We start from the raw sequence: 21,042 nt of genomic DNA on the forward strand, positions 1-21,042 counted from the left end.
CTGTCTGAACGCATAGTCTGTAATTATGTAACAATAAGCCGACTGTACCTTATTTAGGTGTATGGCTTTATAAATAAAGAATTAAAAAAAAACCTCCTTATCGTAAAGCCTACAGTAATGATAAGAGGTTTGGATCATTTTTCGTTTAAACAATCGGAACTATAATTTACTAGCATAATGTTGCTCGCATTATTGTATTACTATCCAATATAAGGGCGTGATTTAAACAATAATGTTCTGTGAATATTTATTATGGCAATGATATCCGTTCATATACAAGACCAGCGAAAAAGACCTATTTTCTTTCGTCGCGAGGTTAGAGAGTTGGATGTATGTCTTTAAAACCTTGAGTTGGGGGGGACGAGGCATCAACGTAAACGGCGAATACACCTCTCACCATCGTTTCGCCGACGATATCGCTATATTTGTCTAGACGTGGGAGGAGCTAGGCCAAATGCTGGGCGCCCTAAAGTAGGACTACCCGACGAGTCGTTCTCGATATGAACTTGGACGAAACGAAAGTCATGTTTAACAACCAAATCATACCGAGACAGGAATCAGTCGATGGTGCTCTTCGCGAAGTTTGGTCGGAATTGTCTACCTAGGCCATACCATTCAACTACACTCGCGTGCAACTGAATCGACTCAAGCCGTATATTGGTATAAAAGATCGATTTTTAGGAAAATGGCTTATCCGATTTTCTTGTTTTTTTTTTTGTTTGAAAGCCTAATCTTTTCTCTTAAAAAATGCTATTCTAATGAGAAAAATCGGTTGAGTATTTATTGATAAAATTTAATTTGACAGAAATGCATAAAAAATGAAGAAAAATGAAAACAACAACATAATGAATAAAAAAATTATTTTTGATATAAGTAAAGAAAATTAAAATTTTCTATACTTTTTATTGCCTCCCCTAGCTTTTATAATGGCTTACATGCGATTTTTCATTGATTTTATCACTTTTTTGATAAAATCTTGAGGTATCGTATTCCATTCTTCCTCTAGCGTAGTTTTGAGCTCAACGATGCTTGATGGAGCCGTATCTCTAGCTCGCACCCTCCGTTTCAGCTCATCCCATAAATGCTCAATGCAATTCAGATCAGGACTGAGGGCTGGCCACATCATCGTCTCAATATGCACCTCTTGAGGAAACTGGCGAGTAACACTTGCTGTATGGCACCGAGCATTATCATGCATCAATAGAAAATCTTCTCCTATGTACCCTGCATAAGGTACAACATGATCGAGGAGAATGTTTTCCACGTACTTTTGAGCTGTTAAACTACCACTCCGACCACCACCAGGCACGAAAACAAGCTCGGTCATCCCTTCATATGATATTCCAGCCCACATCATAACTGAACCACCGCCATATGATACTGTTTCAACGAAACATCATTGCGAGAACCATTTCCCTGGACGCCTGTATACTCGGTCTCGTCTGTCGTTGCCATGGAGACACATTCTGCTATCGTCAATGAACAGGTTGGAGCTCCATTGCTCAATAGTCCAATTGAGGTGTTCACGAGCAAATTAAAGTCGGGCTTAACGGTGACCTGCGGTCAGTTTCGGGCCTCTGGCTGGCCGTTTAGGAGTTAAATTGGATTTCTTCAGCCGTCTTCTAATTAGCCACTGACTGACAGCCACTTCTCGAACCCTTCTGAGCTCCTGTTGCACATCAACGCCCGTGAGATACCGATTTCTCAACGAAGTTAAGACAATGAAGCGGTCGTCCGTCTCAGATGTGCTCCGGTGTCTATTGGTTTACTGTCTCCGAACGAAGCCACTAGTCTCTTGAAACCTTCTGTATACTCGTGAAACAGCTGATTGGCTCATGTTAAGTTTACGAGCGACTTGCCTGTGATGATGGCCCGCTTGCAACAAACCAACAACTTGGACCGTTGCTTCTGAGGTAGTGTCCATTGGATCGCGATTTAAATACTGGGAGCTTAAGGAGATGTATACCTGTCAACGTCTGACGAGTGATTGATAAAAAATATGGGTCACGTGAGCTTTTATACATGATTTAGTCTCGCAACTCATGGATACCGCAACGAGTAATTTCTGGAACGCTCATGTTTGACCGTATTTATTTAAAAAGTTTTTCATTGTTTATTTGAAAATGGCTATATTTATGAAAAAAAAATATATGTCTTTCGAATAAAAAAAGTTTTACAAAAATCCGATAAGCCATTTTCCGAAAAATCAAACTTATATACCAATATACGGCTTGAGTCGATTCAGTTGCACGCGAGTGTAGATTGAAACAACTTCGAGAACTCGACATAGGTTTGGTAGCCTTCGTCGAGTCTTCACTGCGAAGATTCCGCGATGCTTAAAGACAAAAGTCTTCAAGAAATGCAATAGGATTAGAAATGAGACTATGCGCGAGAGAACGGAAGTAACCGACCTAGCAAGGGTTTCTTGTTCAATTGCATCAATTTAGTTTACAAAGTCCAATTACAGAGTCCTAAATACCAACTCCTTTGCTGCTTAAAAGCAATGATCGTTATTATAATAATGAAACACATTTATGTTGTTTCTTAGATAAATCAAATAATGCATGGAGGAATCTTAGAATACCATTTACATGTTCTTGACTTGAAAACTGACGTTATTTTACGGAACTCCTTACCTCTATGATATGAAAGTAATAGCAGTGTATTTCAATAATACGTATAATAATATACACAAGATACTGTCGCGCTGATGATAACTTAGTCCAAGAAAAACGGTAAAACAACTTTTTTATAAAAAACTAGAACTATTTAGCGGGTTTTTTCATAAGCATATGTTATTGGTTAAAGTTTATGACTATGATGAAGAGCTGAGTAGTAAAGAAAGAAGAGAAGATAGCATTTCCTAAATAAGATCAGATTTTTATAAGTAAAGTTGTTTTGCTTAAGTATGTATATAGAGAACAGAGAGAAGAGAAGACCAACCAATTCAATTCATCCGGTTGTAGGTTCACATTCGTAAAGCGTCGTTAAATGTTATTCTAAATGGTAAAAATTTCCACATGTCCAATGGTGAAGGATATCCTTCTCTAGTAGAAGAGGTCTCTGCTCAGTAGCCTGACGTTTGCGACAGGCCTGGCAGTAAAGTTACGTCAGTTTTCCGATCCTACGAACCGCAGTCCAGAGTCTTCTTTTGTATGTCTATACATAAAAGTAATTTTATGTATAGACACAGACGCTTTTTTCATTCTAGTTTGTTATAACTGCCACGGCCTTAAAATTATCAACAACACAATGTGACAACATAAAATGACAACGATTTTTTTATAGATTATTAGCTCACCCCACAAACGTTGTTTTGCCATATATGTTATTAACCCCCTTAATCCCTCCCCCCACCTTATAGCCTAGAGTATGAAAAATATATTTTGACCGATTCTCAAACTTACCCGATATGTACACAAAATTTCATAAAAATCTGTCTACCCGTTTCGGAGGATTATTTTAACTAACGTTGTGACACGAGAATTTTATATATGAGATAAGATTTTACTATTTACTAGACAAGTGTATTTGTAAAAGATACATATCGGTACACAAACATACGAAATATGTCACTGAATCGTGCATAGTAATGAATAGATCTAAGACATTAATATATATAGTGATTTCTTCGAAAAAATGACTTTCTAATATTTCACGAATGTTCTGAGCGGTGTGACTAAATAATATATTAGTAAAAGTAAAACGGATTTCTTAAATCGTAAAGCCAAATGCTCATTGAGAGGAAATAGCCTCTTCAATTTACGATTTCAAATCGTATCAAATATCGCTCATATGCTTAGAAATTGTATTAAACAGACGGTGAAATATAAAAAAATATAAAAGAATAATCGCGCGTTTGTTTTCTCAGTGAGGGTTTAGCGTAATTTTTACGTTGACTGATGTGTGATGACTTTCTCTCTATGCCGTTCTAAGGCGATGACACGGGTGTGTGATTTTGACAGATGGCAACTGGTAACTGACTATTTATGGCGCTTTTCATATAAGATAGCAAGCTTAAATAAAGTAGACTGACATAACTGCAATTAGCTACTATTGCCAACTGCTGAAACTTTCTGTATAAAAAGTATTTCTCATAAAAGTATTTATTCACAGACCGTTGCTAAAACTATTGACCAGTCTACATAGCAACTTATCGTTATTTTGATTGCAGTGTTATAAATTTTTATGAATAAGTTTTATGTTTTAAAAATAAATAACTTTTTATTGTGCTGTGTGGCTACGGCACTAAAGAATTTAGCCACCCCCTCTCTTCCCGTGGGTGTCGTAAGAGGCGACTAAGGGATAACAAGGTTCCACAACCACCTTGGAACTTAAGAAGCCGACCGATGGCGGGATAACCATCCAACTGCTGGCTTTGAAATACACAGGCCGAAAACGGGCAGCAGCGTCTTCGGTGCGACAAAGCCAGTACTGCGGTCACCAACCCGCCTGCCCAGCGTGGTGACTATGGGCAAAACACATGAGTTCACGTTATTTTTGGCGTCAACTTGTGGAGGCCTATGTCCAGCAGCGGACTGTATAGGCTGTAATGATTGTAATGATTGAACTTTTTATTTTTTTCATAAAATAAAAAGTAGTGGATTTTATTACTTTACCACGACGTTAACCACATAATCATATTATGCAAATTGTATTATAGATGTTTATTTTCATAACCATGCGAACATTTTTTATTTTTATTTATCTTTTTAGTATTACATTTTCTTTAATTTCTATTTTCGTAACTAGCTGAACCCACGTCATTGCTCGCGACAATCATCCTTTTATTAAGCTTACTAGCTGACCCTGCAACCTTTGCTTTGCCATATATGTTATTAAACCCCATAATCCCTCCCCCTTATAACTTCGGAGTATGAAAAATAGATGTTTTTCGATTCTCAGACCTACCCAATATGCACACAAAATTTCATGAGAATCGGTCAAGCCGTTTCGGAGGAATTTAACTATAAATACACGAGAATTTTATATATTAGATAATAAATGTTGTCCAGCTTAAGATGACCCATAGGTTCAAAGGTTTCGGATCATTTGGAGATTCAAGTTATTTGGCGAAAATATTCTGTCATTTTGGTACTAAGAAATTAAACATTTCGTAATAATCGTTACATAACCTTCAATAACAAAAAAGAAGAATGAAATGATATTACATACGTGTTAATTTAATCACCACACTCAAATATAAAAAGATATAATACGTAGGTAGGTACGTATATCATTACAAATTTCGATTTCACTATGTATTCAATTCAAATTTCATACGACCTTGTATGAAAGGGACATTATAGTGATACAGATTCAAATATGAACGCGAACAATAGATATGCTAACGATATGTATGATACATGATGATCGATTTATTTGATAATGAGATCGTATGCCATTTCGTCTATTAATAGTATAGAAGTTGTCAACCGCGTTTTCCTATTTTTTAACCGACTTCCAAAAAAGGAGGAGGTTCTCAATTCGACTGTTTTTTTTTATGTATGTTACATCAGAACTTTTGACCGGGTGGACCGATTTCGACAAATTTTGTTTTAATCGAAAGGTGGTGTGTGCCAATTGGTCCCATTTAAATTTATTTGAGATCTAACAACTACTTTTCGAGTTATATCTAATAATGCGTTTTTACTTGACGCTTTTTTCGTCGACCTACGTTGTATTATACCGCATAACTTTCTACTGGATGTACCGATTTTAATAATTCTTTTTTTTGTTGGAAAGAGGATATCCCTAGTTTGGTACCATGATAAGGAAACCAGGATCTGATGATGGGATTCCAGAGAAATCGAGGGAAACTCTCGAAAATCCGCAATAACTTTTTACTGGGTGTACCGATTTTGATAATTTTTAATTTGATCGAAAGCTGATGTTTATCATGTGGTCACATATAAATTTTATCAAGATCTCATAACTACTTTTTGAGTAATCTTTGATAACGCGTAGTTGCTTGACTATTTTTTCGTCGATCTACGTTGTATTACTCGTCGATGTAATTGAAGTCGGCTTTTTTTTTCGTTTGCGAGCAAACACAATTATTAGCTTTAGTATTTTTATTTAAATTTTTTCATTTATTGCAATTCTGAGTTTTTATATAATTATAATAATTAAATTTTATATAATTATAATAATTAAATTTTATATAATTATAATAATTAAATATTTTATTGTTATAAAATTAACATGATTGATATTTAATAATATATTTAAAAAATAGAACAACCATAAATGGTCTTAAGTGTCTACTGATTTTTAAAAATAATTTATTATGTTATTTTTATTGGTTTTCTCAAGCGAACTTTTTCTAAAATAAGTTGCTCAACACAGAATAATAGAATTAAAACAGTTTTTTTTTACATAAATTCGTTGAACACGATGTACGGATAATAGCGTGCGTGCTGTACAAAGAAGCGAAATAATAGCGGCGTACAATTTATTTAAAACACTTTCTTCCTTATTATTCATAAAACACGCGCATCAAACAAACTTAGCACTACATTCTTTACCGGCTTTTACGAGTATGTTTATGGTCCGTGCTAACGGTTTTTCTTATTCAACGTAGGTTTTCTGTTAAAGGATATACAGAGGGCGACATTTAAGGCATAGAGCATAGGCTGCCAAACTTTTTCAATTAATACCCACCACATGTCAATTTATTTCACTTTGTATTTGAATCCTCAATTTATTTTGACATCAATACATAGCCGTTTAGTACCCCGTATATTCAATTTACTCTGTGAGTTAAAATGTCTTAGTTGTTGTTGAGTACACTTATGACATCAAATCTGTACATACATATATAAATTTAGATACAATACAAAAATAGAAAAAATTGCTACAGATATGACTATTTTATTTCGAGTTTTGTTGATTTAAGTTATACGACAAATAGGTTCTTTAAAAAAATGGATTCCGAAAAAATATTTTCTTCTTATTTTTTACATTCACTTCAGCCTATCACAGTCCACTGCTGGACATAGGCCTACCCAAGTTCGCGCCAAAAATGGCGCGAACTCATCAGTTTTGCTCATAGACACTACGCTAGGCGGGCGGGTTGGTGACCGCAGATATATTTTACATTCACTCATCATAAATCTCACACCATATATCTACATCATCACCTTTTCTTATTAAATCTCTGTAGAATCGTTGTTGGTCAAAAAAGATCCCTTGGGTGGGTTGACAACTTTGGAAATCACTGGCTTAAAGATACAGACCAATAGCGGGAAACCCTATTCCTGTGGCGAATGAAGCCTTTAAAAGTCAATCTCCTTAGAAGATAGGTTAAATTAGTTCAACTTTACGTACAATAATAATTAGGTTAATTAGAGGACTGATCAAATTAAAACTTCTTTATTCTATATGCCTAAACTATGGACTACCTATTGTGAAATTGGTGTTTATTGTGTCTCATTTCAATGGATTTATTTTTGACTTCAAATATATACTCTTTGACCTTAAGCAATGTCATAACGAACAGTTATAGGTCTTCTATAATTAGATTACGATAAAGACAAATATTAATAATTACCTATATATTTATGTGATACAAGCACTTATATTAAGTCTGTAGTTAATTACTAGTTTGAGGGCCTGTTTCACCGGTTGCTAATAACGAACATTCCTTCTATTTACCTTTCTCCTACATGAAGAAAAAGGCCTATGCACAGCTGTGGGAAGTCCGTAGTATTACAGGTATTGACAAAGGTATCTGACATATGCCGTATGGCAATAATTTTTTTTATATATTTTTCTTTTTACCACCGAATTTTATTTGTCAGACAGATATTTTCCTAATCTTTAAAAGTAGTAATTTATTAATAGAGGTGAAAAAGGCCTTAATGGCCTATTTAACTTCCAGCTGATAAATCCTATCAGAAACTTATTTGTAAGGCAAAGTTTACCATCAACCTGTGTAACAAACCCTAAACGAATTTAAAATTAAGCTACAATTTATGAACACAACAACAGGTGTCCCAAATAACATCTTGTAACTGTTTCGAACTTTCTCGAGGGAAATGAAACGGTGAAGCGTAAACTCGCCGGAATATTTTGAATAATTATGTGAAAAATAATGAACAATGTACATACATAATATGGACTAAATTATATTCAAGGTCAAAGCTTATTACTCTGTTTTTTGGTTTGTTTCAAATACATGAAATACATTTTATAATCATTATAACAATGTTAATGTTATTCTGCACCTATCTGTTTATTTAGTATGATATATGCACGTAAAAATAGGTTTTATACCTTAAACCTTAATTAGGTCAATAGTTACTGGTTATTTTTTACAATTTTACCTTAGTAAAATCAGGATGAAATGGAAGTTTTAGGGTAAATATTGATGTTTTAATCTGGATCTTATTATGCACACATACCAGGGTTTAGTTGTTTACGTGTGACAGAATAACGAATTAGTCTATCCATCCATTCTTCCTAATTTTTTTCGGATACGATTTAGATTCCTATCTCACACCTGTCTTGTTAGCAGATGGCGCGGTGATGGCGCGGGGCGCATGCGCATTGGCGCTGCTGTGCGCGATCTTCGCAGGCGCAGTCGCGTACACAGTTGACTGCAACCACGAGTACACCGATTGTGACACTGAGCTAAGTAAGAAATTTACAGTTTTGATAATTTTATATACAAACTCTGAGTTTTCTCTAGCTAAGTTCAAGTTATTAGTTTTTTCGATTTAATGTTTTTAAGAATTATTTTTGATGAATAACTCGATTAAGGAATTTCTACGATTTTATTTTTGTGTTACTCACACATTAGGAGTTCTAAACATTTTTGATCGGTCAGTCGGAGATGTAGGTTCGATCCCCGCTGGAACGGTCAATTTTTGATATGATATTCAAAAATGTTTTGATTAAGGAATTCCAAATTAATGGAAGTTTTAACAAAGTCTTCATAACTGAAAAAAAATATACACCTATTTAAATACCGATGTAAATAGTTCAATATTAAAGCAGCCCAAGCGTTTGTTATCATTTGTAATACATATATGCATCTGTCACACGGTCTACTTCTTTTCTACAATTTAAACAATTGTTCGTTTGCAATTTTATACGTTTTTATCTCACAAATAAACTGCTAAATCTTTGAAACTATTCATTTTGACAAATATATTATGTTAATTAAAAAATTACTTAATACTAAATTGATTTTGAAATTCTGCTTGCAAAAGGCAGTTGTTGGTTATGAAAATGACGCTATGACTTATACCTATAGGAATTTATTAGTAATTTCAAATGATAGCTTATCTGACAAATGAAAGATCAACACAAATAAAACCATAAGTATGTTTGGAAATCTATACATATACGGTTAGATACAATAAACGACGAAAATTTCGTTTGTTTAAAATTACTCAAATCTGAACGTACTAAATCGATTTGATAATAATTTTTTCAGTATATGAAAGCTATTTTGATTGATTGATTCAGCCTGTACCATCCCACTGATGGGCATGGGCCTCTTTCTCCAAGTAGGAGAAGGGTTGGGAGCTTATTCTACCACGCTGCTCCACTAATGGTTGGCGGATATATTTCCAATGAGTAATGATTGTTATCAGGTGTCTATGATAACATCCGGGATCGACAGCTTGACGTGTTCTCTGAGGCACGGTTGGGAGACTCACAAGGATAGACACACCCAGAATTGTGGGTGTTTGAGCGCTTACACGGCATAGCAAGCTATATAATCCAGAAAGTACTCGAAGCAAATTTATATTGCTTTAAGTAAAAAGAGAGAAATACAACTTTAATAAATCTAACACATAAAATCATTGCATCTATTTAAAAAAATGAAAAACATTCAGTAATTTACAAATATGTATTTATTAAAGCTTTACATATGAATACATTATCGAATGGTACAAAACAGCTTATTTATTATTATTATTAGAAGCTTATTCTACATTAACATGATTTACAAGAGCGGAAGTTTGTATGTATATAAAATCGGAAACAAAGCAAATTCTTATTAAAAAGGTAAAGGCAGATAAAAAAAGAAATAATAAATGTGTGTAGATATATTAAAAAAATATATAATAAAATCACGAAAAAAATATGACGATATAAATTTCGCGAGTTAGCTAGTATAAAAAATACGAATTACTTTTTTTTAAGAAAACTAACAGTTTTACAATTCAAATGTGAATGAATTTCAAATAGAATTTTAAAAATCATTCTTAGTTTGGTCGAAAACGATAATATCAAAGACAGCATTGAGGCTATTATTTTTTAGACATCGCCATAACAGTTTCGCCCCATGATTTCGGTTAGACCGTAGTTAATACGCGTTGAGTGAGAACGAGTTTTGGTTGAGAGGCCATTTTTATGGATAAGACTTACAAAAATAGCATGAATATATTTTATTGCCTTAATTTTGAATGTTTATACGTATATTTTGTATATTTATATACAACTTGACCCGGCATAATTCTAATTGCCATACTCTTTTTCGTATATTATATCTTTTTATAAACTTTATTTGAAACCCTTTATCCTGGCACTAAGGAATACAAAATCAAAAAGAGTTATCCAATTTGGTTCAGTCGTACGACAGTTAAATAGATATATGAACAAGTTAAGCGGGTTTTGTTTTATTTATTTAGTAAGATGTTTAATTGCATATTTACAATAAACTTGTACATATGGAAATGATTCATAATACAAGTAATATATAACAATAATCATACTTTGTATATTATAAACACGGACAAGAAGTTTGCAAATATTTTTTTGCGTATGAACGCTTTTATATTTTATTATATAAAATAAATACATTTTACAAGTAAAAAATAACAGTAAATAACAATTTGTAATAATGTGGTTATCGAGGTCAAAATATTCAAAAATATTCGTATTACCTAATTATATAGATATACATAGCTTAACATTTATAGGAAAAAAATTAAACTCGTTTGAATTTAGTCGAATATATTTATTTTTGTTGGTGCTTAGGAAATATTTTAAAGAATGACTCATACGTGGGCACTGGCATATAATATGTGCAATTTGATAAATCGAGATTTATATTTCCTAAAAGGATATTACGAATATTAAAAATATTAGGTATATTTAAAAGATTACAAGTCTCGACTAGATAATAATTTGTATGAATATAATTTTAGATATTAAGAATTTTCCTTAACTTAAAACGTAGGTAATTGTTACTTGGTAATTAATAAGTATTTATTTACTTATCACATGTGAAATTATAAGAATACTTAATGTGTCTTATAATTAGAATACGTCAGCGCATCTAAGATTAGAATATTTACATGTTCAAATATCTTAATTTTAATGGGTCTCAAAACAAATTAAAAGTATCTCTTTTATGTATATATTATATAACCCTCCTTAAAAACTGTCAACACTAAAAAAAATATCTATTATACTTATTGAATATATTCATATTTCTGTTTAAGTGTATACATATTTTATCTTGAATACGAACTAAAAAAAAAAACTATTTCATTCGTCCATAGATCCATATTATGGAAGACGGTCCGGTAAAAAAAATACGAAAACGTGGCGGAACCTCCGCATAGTCGTGAGTTCTTCGCTTTTAGAATAAGACCAACAGTCAACACATTCCATTGTGTTTTATTGCTTTAAGTTGTTTTAATTTTTTTCTGCGACCGAGATTACCGAGTATTGGGCAATCCGTCATAAGTTAAATTACAAATATTTTTAATAGAAATAAGGTATCGATGACCAGCGCTTAGTATCTATTCCTAGCTTCTTTCCGGAATAGTTACTTTGGGCTAAAGCTAACTTTAACCCGCGCTTAAACTGTTTACGCAACGCACGCAGCGGAAGCTCTCAAAAGAAAAAAAACCGATTTTGATACATTCTTCTTTGGTGCTCCGCTCTTATTGGCCATAGCGTGATGATATATAATATATAGTCTATAACCATCCTCGATAAATGTGGGCTATCTAACACTGAAAGAATTTTTCAAACCGGATCAGTAGTTCCTGAGATTAGCGCGTTCAAACAAACAAACATACAAACAAACAAACTCTTTAGCTTTATAATACTAGTATAGATTAGTTTAACTCATTGATTGTTATATTTATATGGTTTTTAATCTATATTTTACGGTTTATAAAAATTTACGGACAAATTTTTTACAATAGGTATTTGTTTCTTTTTTTAAGATTATAGTAGTATGGGAAATTTGAGTATCTAACGCAAAATGTAATAGTTGTATTGAAAAGATATAGGGACCGTAGGTATACGTACGACTCGTAATAGTTAATCAAAAACCAATAATTGTAAGTTTTTTTCTCAATATTTACGTTTTTATAAAGAGAGTTTAGATCATTATTACCAATTGTTGAAATAATTTATAATTTCTAACCTTTATCGTTGATATTTTCCTTTATATAAAATCAACGGAAACATATATGTAATAACTGAAACTATCAAACTGTTTTAACAATTCATACATTATAAGTTCCATATTCTCTACACATAAATAGGCTACAAACACATTACTAATACTCAGAGTGGCAGAAGTAAAGACAATATATCAAGCAATGTACTATCAGAACATTACTAGAAAAAGATAAAAAACTTCAACGATTCAGAGCATAATCAGAGCACAAATCTCTTTGGCACAAAAAACCGGAAATAATTATTACTCTTGAATATCGGACTTAACACAAAATAACAGTATTTATCATAAGAGGACAATCACACTAAGCAATAGCATACGTAATAGTTGACATAACTAGACTGCCGTGCGTGACGTCGCGCTTGCATTCTGCAATTGTTCAGTAAAAGTGACAATTTACGGGTATATTTTTAAAATTCTATTGTTTAGATAATTAAGATAGAAAGTTTTGTGGAATATAAAAAATACATAAAGTTTAAAATAGTAAAATAAAATTTCATAAGAGCATTTAGTATCTAGTAATATTATACTAAATTTATGGAGAAATCTGTATAATACTTACGTAAAGCTCATCATCATCTCAGCTTTGAATAATTTCTACATAATAATATTTGTTTTTTTTTTTTTTTTATTATTATATTATTATTTATTGTTACCATAGTATCAAAGAGACAAGTAAATATTATTTATTAAATAATAACCTCACCATTGCACTGTATATATACAGTGTACAATGTAATAATACTAATAGATAATTAGATTCAGTCTGTATCATCCCATCATCCATATTATATGTATTTCGTTAATAAGTATATTATTTTTATGCGTATATTTACATATGTTTATATGTACATATATATGTTTGTATGTATGTATCTATGTATGTATTATGCTGTTTATGTATATGTATTTGTACTCCATAATTGATATCTTTCTAAGTGACACTAATTGTCACTTCTCTGTGTAGACTTCCCTACCGCTTTCACTACGCTGTGTCCTATATGCCCAAAGGTTGTCTGGAAGAGATGCTCTTCTAGCGATAACACCACCTTTGTACACTGTTCTTTATTTGTAATATGTTAGTTTTATGTGCTCTCCGAGGCACGATAGAAAGACCCGCAAGGATATACATCCTCACCAGAATCAAATATCTGTTACAAATACATGTAGCTGCCGCTAGCTGGTGCTATGCGATTATGCGACTACACACATCACTATACTAGACCGATAATCCAGACTAAATTATTACTAACAAATAAATAAATAAATACTGACAACAATGTTGCAACTTGAAGATTCAATTTTACATTACGGCTAAACGTGACAAAGTTTCAAAAGCTTAAACTTTTAATGCATATTGTAAAATGACACTTTATCCGCTTAATTTAAAGCCCATTATTGCTTGGTGACGAGTCCGTGATGATGGTGTTATCATATATCAACGTCACACTATTGTGCCTCGACCTTGTTCCATTTAACCAAACTCAATCGAATATATTAACGCCAAGACAAAATGAAAGTACAAATAAAACAATTATGTACTTGAGCGCTCGCTAGGTTATAGATGTGCCTTAGAAACTTCGTAGCTGAAATATGGATCAGCCCGACTGGGGAAGTACCTCGACCTTACAGAAGATCATAGCTAAATAATATTGCTTTCAAGCAGTGTTGTGTTTCTGTGTTGAGTAAGGCGACTAGAGCTCCTGGGAGGAATTGGGGATAGGGTCGGCAACGCGCTTGCGATGCTTCTGGTGTTGCAGACGTCTACAAGCTACGATAATAGCTTGAACGAATGAGCCGTATGCTTGTTTGTCGACTTCGTTATATCGACACCAGCAATTTATACTAAGCTAACTCTTAAAAGTGAACTTTACAATAGAAGCTTGTAAAAGGAAAAAACGTGATACCTTTTATATTAATTAAGAAACCTTTTTGAAATTTGGTATCTTTAATAGTTAATTTATTCATTGCAATTTCACATTTTTTTTTTATTACATATAAAAACACATTTTATCAAGTTCGCATTAAAAAAACAAAGTTATCGAGAAGTCGAATTGGTGTAGTATATTTTGTTGGTGTCGATATATGTAAAAAAAAGTTGTAGAAACTAATTCTATTTAGGGATACCGCTGGTTTTTAAGCGCAAAATTATTTAAAAGTCCTTTCGTTTTGAACGAGAAGGCAAACAAAGCAACGTGAAAAAATGTAGGTACGTATAGTAACAAATTCGGTGTATTGTACGTGTATACACAAACAAATGTTTTAAGAGGTCAAGAGAGGGTATCAAGATTTTCCTAGAAGTATATCTGCAAATTATTTATGCTGCAAATATATATATTCGTGATATGGTTGAAATTACAATATTTACAATATTTACTCTCAATTTTGGTATACAGGTTGTAGAGATTGCCCATTAAAGGAATACTCAGATATAGCACTAGTTATTCAAAGGTTAGGAGAGAATTAATATAAATTTATAAGATAATTGAAAATCCTCACTATGCTGTCTCTACTAAGTTAGATCACTCACCTTCCAGTTTCATCCGATTCATAATATTACATCATATTTGTCAGTAGTATTTGTTTATTGTAATAATTGTGTTTACTGGCAAACGAAAAAAAAAACCGACGTCAATTACATTGACAAGTAATACAACGTAGGTAGACAAAAAGAATTATCAAAATCGATTCATAAACGACGAAGTTATCCCCGAACACACACACACACACACACACACACACACATACACACACACACACACACACACACACACACTCACACACACACACACACACACACACACACACACACACATATATATATATATATATACACTCACACATATATACGGTCGAATTGAGTAACCTCCTTCTTTTTTGGAGTCTGTTAAAAAATCATATTGCAATGAAAACTTTTTAGAAATAAATAGCTTAATATTAAAAATAAATTATAAAAAATAACAATATGTAAATAATAAACAATATTATATAATAATATAATACCTGGACCATAATTATCTATAAAAGAAATCCTATTTAAAATGAGGTTACAGACTTACAAAGCTTATTCCGTCACTACGAGTCGATGGGTATGAGTCAGAAAATTTCTCAACACATTTTCTTCAATGTAGACTTTTTAAACAAAATTGTCATTTAAAATTTTTTACCCGGATCTGAGACCCTTGTAAGGTCATGTCATTCCTCGTAGTCGTTTATTTATGGAATAGAGGATGCGTTCAAACGGATGTTCACCTGTTACTCGAGACGCGCTAAAGGATTTCCTTGTGTGCGTAACACGAGTGAACGCATCTCTCAGTCACGCGAAAGCGTGATTGAACCAGAGATTATATATGGCTTCTTGAAGCTATTCTTACGTAAACTTGTTACTGTTTTGTTTCTTAAATGTATTTTTTTTTTGTATTGATTTTAAGTGGACTACGTGTGATATTTAATACTATTTATTTATTATGTTAATTTATTGTAGAACTCTCATAAATATTTATGTTTGCCACGCTGCTCTATGAATTGTAGTGGGATATTTTATATAATAAAAACTTTCTCAATTTCTTAACCTTTCTTTAAACTTAAAAAACGTAATATATATCTATATATATAAAAATTTCGTGTCACGATGTATGTTAGCGATAAACTCCGGAAGTACTAAACCAATTTTTATCAAATTTTGTAAGCGTCTGTAATTTGGTCTGATTTGGGAGATAGGGTAGTTTTTATCTCAATTGGACCCGTTAGGTGACGCTGCTATCGGTATGTAAGCTATCAAATTTGGTAGCTGTTTTCCAGGCAGGACAACTTTTGTCGGGTCCGCTAGTATACATATATATTCTAAATTTTATCATACATTAAAGCGTTCAAATATGCAAACTAAGTTATTTAGTTTAACACTGATAGGATAGACTAGTCTTTTACATTCTTTACTGAAGTAGACATGAATAATTCGAAACAAGCATTAAAGTATCATAAGTTTATGATTATATATTGTTTAGGTCTTATTAAATTGCAGAATAATTTAAACATATTTAAACGCATACTAACTGATGACGAAATCATTTATTGCTTTTGCTAAGTAGCCTATTGACATAGCTTTATAGATATACCCAAAACAGTTATGATATTAAATTTATTAATTACTTTGGTATAATAGATTCCAATAGTGCCAAGAGGGCACGAATCATTTTGCCAACGTCACGTAGATTGTTCGGTGCGGTCGAAGATTCAAATTGGTATAGTATATGCAGCAGCAGCAGAATTAGTACCTAATTTAGCTAAACAAACTTATTTCACCTAGAAGCAATAGAGATATTGAAGTCAGTTATATAGTATAAAGGAAAACAATGTATGATTAATACAGCACGTAGTTGTACAATGGTCTCTGTTAATTATAAAAGTAAATACGAAACTCTTTCCTCTGTTTTCAACGTGTGTGTTTCGCAGCTGGGTAAACATATTTAATTAAGGAATATCTCTTCTAAAATAAAACATATTTATTTGAAGTTTATAAAAGATAATCGTTATTTTCGGTAGGTATTTGAACGATCCTAACAATTTAAATAATTCATTATAAAGGTTTTGTTGTAAAGTAATCTTTGTTTCTATCTATCCACATTGAGGTATAATAAAAGTTTGTCAGATTTTTTTAAAGTTACAACTATATTTTAATGTGTGAATTTACTGGTTACACTTATGGCACCTCTTAACTATATAATATATAATTAGTTTGTTTCTATCTATCCACATGAAGGTATAATATAAATTTTGTCAGATTTTAAAAAAAATTACAACTATATTTTAATGTATGAATTTACTGGTTACACTTATGGCACCTCTTGAACTATGGCTTCATAAGCTGATTCGTATGAGCTTATGTACAATAATCATGTTAAAATCTTAAGTATAGTGTTTTTTTTTCTATCTTATAATTATAGCTCTGTTCAAATTAGTCATATGACCTACAATTAAAAGAACAAGGTAACTGTTCAGCTTAATAATATTAGAGTCCATATACCTCTTACATATCGTACATACAACCCACGAGACTTCGTTGCAACATATGACCCCAATATTAGTTTTATATCAGTATTTTTAAATTTTATTTAATAATTATATTTAATAAATTTATCATTCAATATCTGATACAAGCATCGATCAGTATTGTCTCATTAGAATAAGTAAATTGTGATTTTAATTAATAAAAAAAAGTATTCAAATCTTTTTTAAGTCCTTCGGCTGTCGTAAAAGTTATCTGTATAAATAAAAATGAAAGTTGCAAGGCGCATAACACGAGAATGGCTCGACCAATTTAGCTAATTTTTTTTTTTTATGTTTCTTAATGCCCACGGAAGGTTTTATTTAATACGAAAAAAAAAATACTATTAACCTTTGACAGAACGAAGTCTGGTCGGGCAGCTAGTTTACACATAAATTCGACATCTGAACGACTATATCAAACTGGATATTTCTTTTGTTTTCATTGTATTCATTGTTTTCAGGACAAGGTTTGTATAAAATAAAATAAAAGAAAAATATCTTCACAAAAAAATAGTGGTAGGAACTTCGCTAGGTCAGTTAATATTATATACCTGTGTATAGATTATACGCTAGAGTGTGTTTATTTAGGTTCGTCATCATCATCATCATCATCATTTCAGCCGATCACAGTCCACTGCTGGACATAGGCCTCCATAAGTTCACGCCAGAAATAACGTGAACTCGTGTGTTTTGCCTATAGTCACCACGCTGGGCAGGCGGGTTGGTGACCGCAGGGCTGGCTTTGTCGCACCGAAAACGCTGCTGCCCGTCTTCGGCCTGTGTATTTCAAAGCCAGCAGTTGAATGGTTACCCCACCATCGGTCGGCTTTGTAAGTTCCAAGGTGGTAATGGAACTGTGTTATCCCTTAGTCGCCTCTTACGACACCCACGGGAAGAGAGGGGGTGGCTATATTCTGTACTACCGTAGCCACACAGTAGTTATTATTTAGGTTGGCTCCATTCAACGCTAAACTTACAGTTTAAGTATGTGAATTACACTTAAATCGATTAAAGCCGGATACACGATGCGTTTACGCAACGCTGACTTACGATCGCAACATGCTGCTTACGCATCGGAGTTAGTCACTGGTTTTGCAGCGGTTGTCGAAATCAAAAAGTAGGTAAGATATAGGGTCATAGCCTTTATTTGGACTGTTTAATTTCTCTAACGGTAAGTGATAGAAATATAGAAGATAGATTATTAAATCCGTTCGTAGGTCTCACAATTATTATGCACCTATCTGCATTGGTTTTCTGTTTTATTTTCTGTATACTATTTTGACTTGATATGTCGTGATAGTTTTGGTATAATTTTAATAATAGTGAAAAAAAGTAAAAAGTACTTTCTAATATGATATAATCTATTATATAATTTTTATTTATACTCTGTTTTATAACTTTCTAATATACATGTATTCTAATAAGTATGTATTTAATGTTTGGCCACTAATTAAAAAAAAACTCGTCTTAAAAAAACACAACTATTTCTTAAATGGTTTCTATTGTTTAACAAGTTTAACTTATTTTTACAATATGTTAAGAATTTTAAACTCTGCTAACATAAGGCCGACATGTTATAGGAAATAAATGTTATAGGAAAAATAAATTAAATTGATCATAGTTTATAAAAGTAAATAAATGCAAAACTATAGCTTCATGTCGATCTCAATGAAATCTAAAAAAAATGTTAAAAAATTTAACACTTTGACTAATGGCCTCGACGGGCGACGGAAAGCCTGCAACATATTTTACCCAAATTAATTCGAATTACAATTTAACACGAAATGCAGTATTCGAGTAACTATGTCACAGTTGTATGTAATTCTGTTTTTTATTTTTATTTTTAATAAATATCTTTAATGTTGTGATATATATTTAAAATAAAACCTTATTAACTAAAATAATATACAATGTATTAAATTGTTTACTAAGTAAAATAATTAGGTACACAGTTGATAAACCGCAGTTGTTTTAACGCCAGTACGTCTGCATATGTCGGTCAATACTGCATTGTGAATGGACCTCAGCTATTGAATGTAAACAGATAACCGGTTGTGCTTTGAGCTTAGTACGTCCTCTGAGTGACCTAGTTTTATAGCCGCGAAGATGAAGGTCGTTGTGACAAATCTTTAACGATCAAAGCTTTTGCCACGGATCTAGGGATCTCACTTTAACAACTCATAACTCATATCAATTCTCAGTAGTATTTACTAATCGAATCGCGCTATATCTTTATTCCGTTTCCGGCCTACCACCACCTGCTACCTACCAACTACCAATATCATAGTGATAATCTCGGATAAAATTAATTAAATAAATGAAATATAGTTTGAGCACTCTCTGGATACTGGATTCGAGTCAAAGGATCAGCAGAAACACTTCAAAGTACGTATTAACAATCAACTTTACGTGGTTACTGGAATTCGCCACGTAAATAGTTAAGTAGTTAGTAGTACAAGTTCGTCATTTTGTCATTGTATTTTAACTGAGGGTAGAATTAAAAAATGGCGTTCCAAGCGGATTGAAAACAATACACCCTCAAAAGAACTGACATCTGACGTTACAGACAATGTTGCGGTTCTGAATAAAATAATTTCCAACATTATTTACGTACATATAGGTACTATACACGCAAGTACAACACGGATAAAAATAAAATGGAAGATCAATTTGAAACTTTATTTACCAAGTTGAAGATTGAGATGCAAAACCAAACTGCCAATCTAAAGGAATCTATTATGATTTGTATTATGAACAGCTTGATTTTATTTCTAATGTAATATTTCTAATATGTATTTTAATTTTACCTAACATGCGTTAACTTTTAAAAACATGTACTCGTATTAAATTTGTGTAGCATGTATTAAACTGTCAGATGTGGATAAAAGGCTATAATATTATATCATTATTTTTATATCAATATACTTCACTTTCTCACTTCAGCGCAGTCAGATTGCTGGACTAAAGTGAGTTTGCGTCAGCTATCCACTTACACACACGGTTGTCCGCATTCCCTATCCTGTATTAACGGGTAATCTAACGCAGATAGTCTTTATTGGGTCGGGTCGGTGAGATCTCTGAATACTTTCTGCAAAAAAAAATTATGATCGCTCTAATACGTACATTCTCTCCGTGATAAAGACACTAAGTAATTGCTAAAACATGAAAATCTAGTTACAAAAGCAAAATATTTTTTATTTTAACACGAACTTGACATTGTAGAACATGGGTGTAGTGAGTTGTAATCAATTAATGATAAAATTTGTACATGTATGTAGCAACAAATTAATGCATTGCTCACAATTCATACGGTAGTAATATAAAATATGTGAAAAGAAATATAGTATTTATACAAAAATATTACTGGAAATATGTGTGATACATTTTGGCTTTCTAATGCAGCAATAGTGTTACATTTCTACCAATGTAATACTATAGTAGTTACGTAATTTCAAAGTTAAAAAAATGCAAAAATTTTATATAGCAAATAATTCCGCTAATAATATTTTATTTATGAAATTGTTGAATATATACAATGTAATAAATGTGTAGTCTTTCGA

The sequence above is a fragment of the Melitaea cinxia genome, chromosome 18 (genome assembly GCF_905220565.1).
Source record: "Melitaea cinxia chromosome 18, ilMelCinx1.1, whole genome shotgun sequence".
NCBI lineage: Eukaryota > Metazoa > Arthropoda > Insecta > Lepidoptera > Nymphalidae > Melitaea > Melitaea cinxia.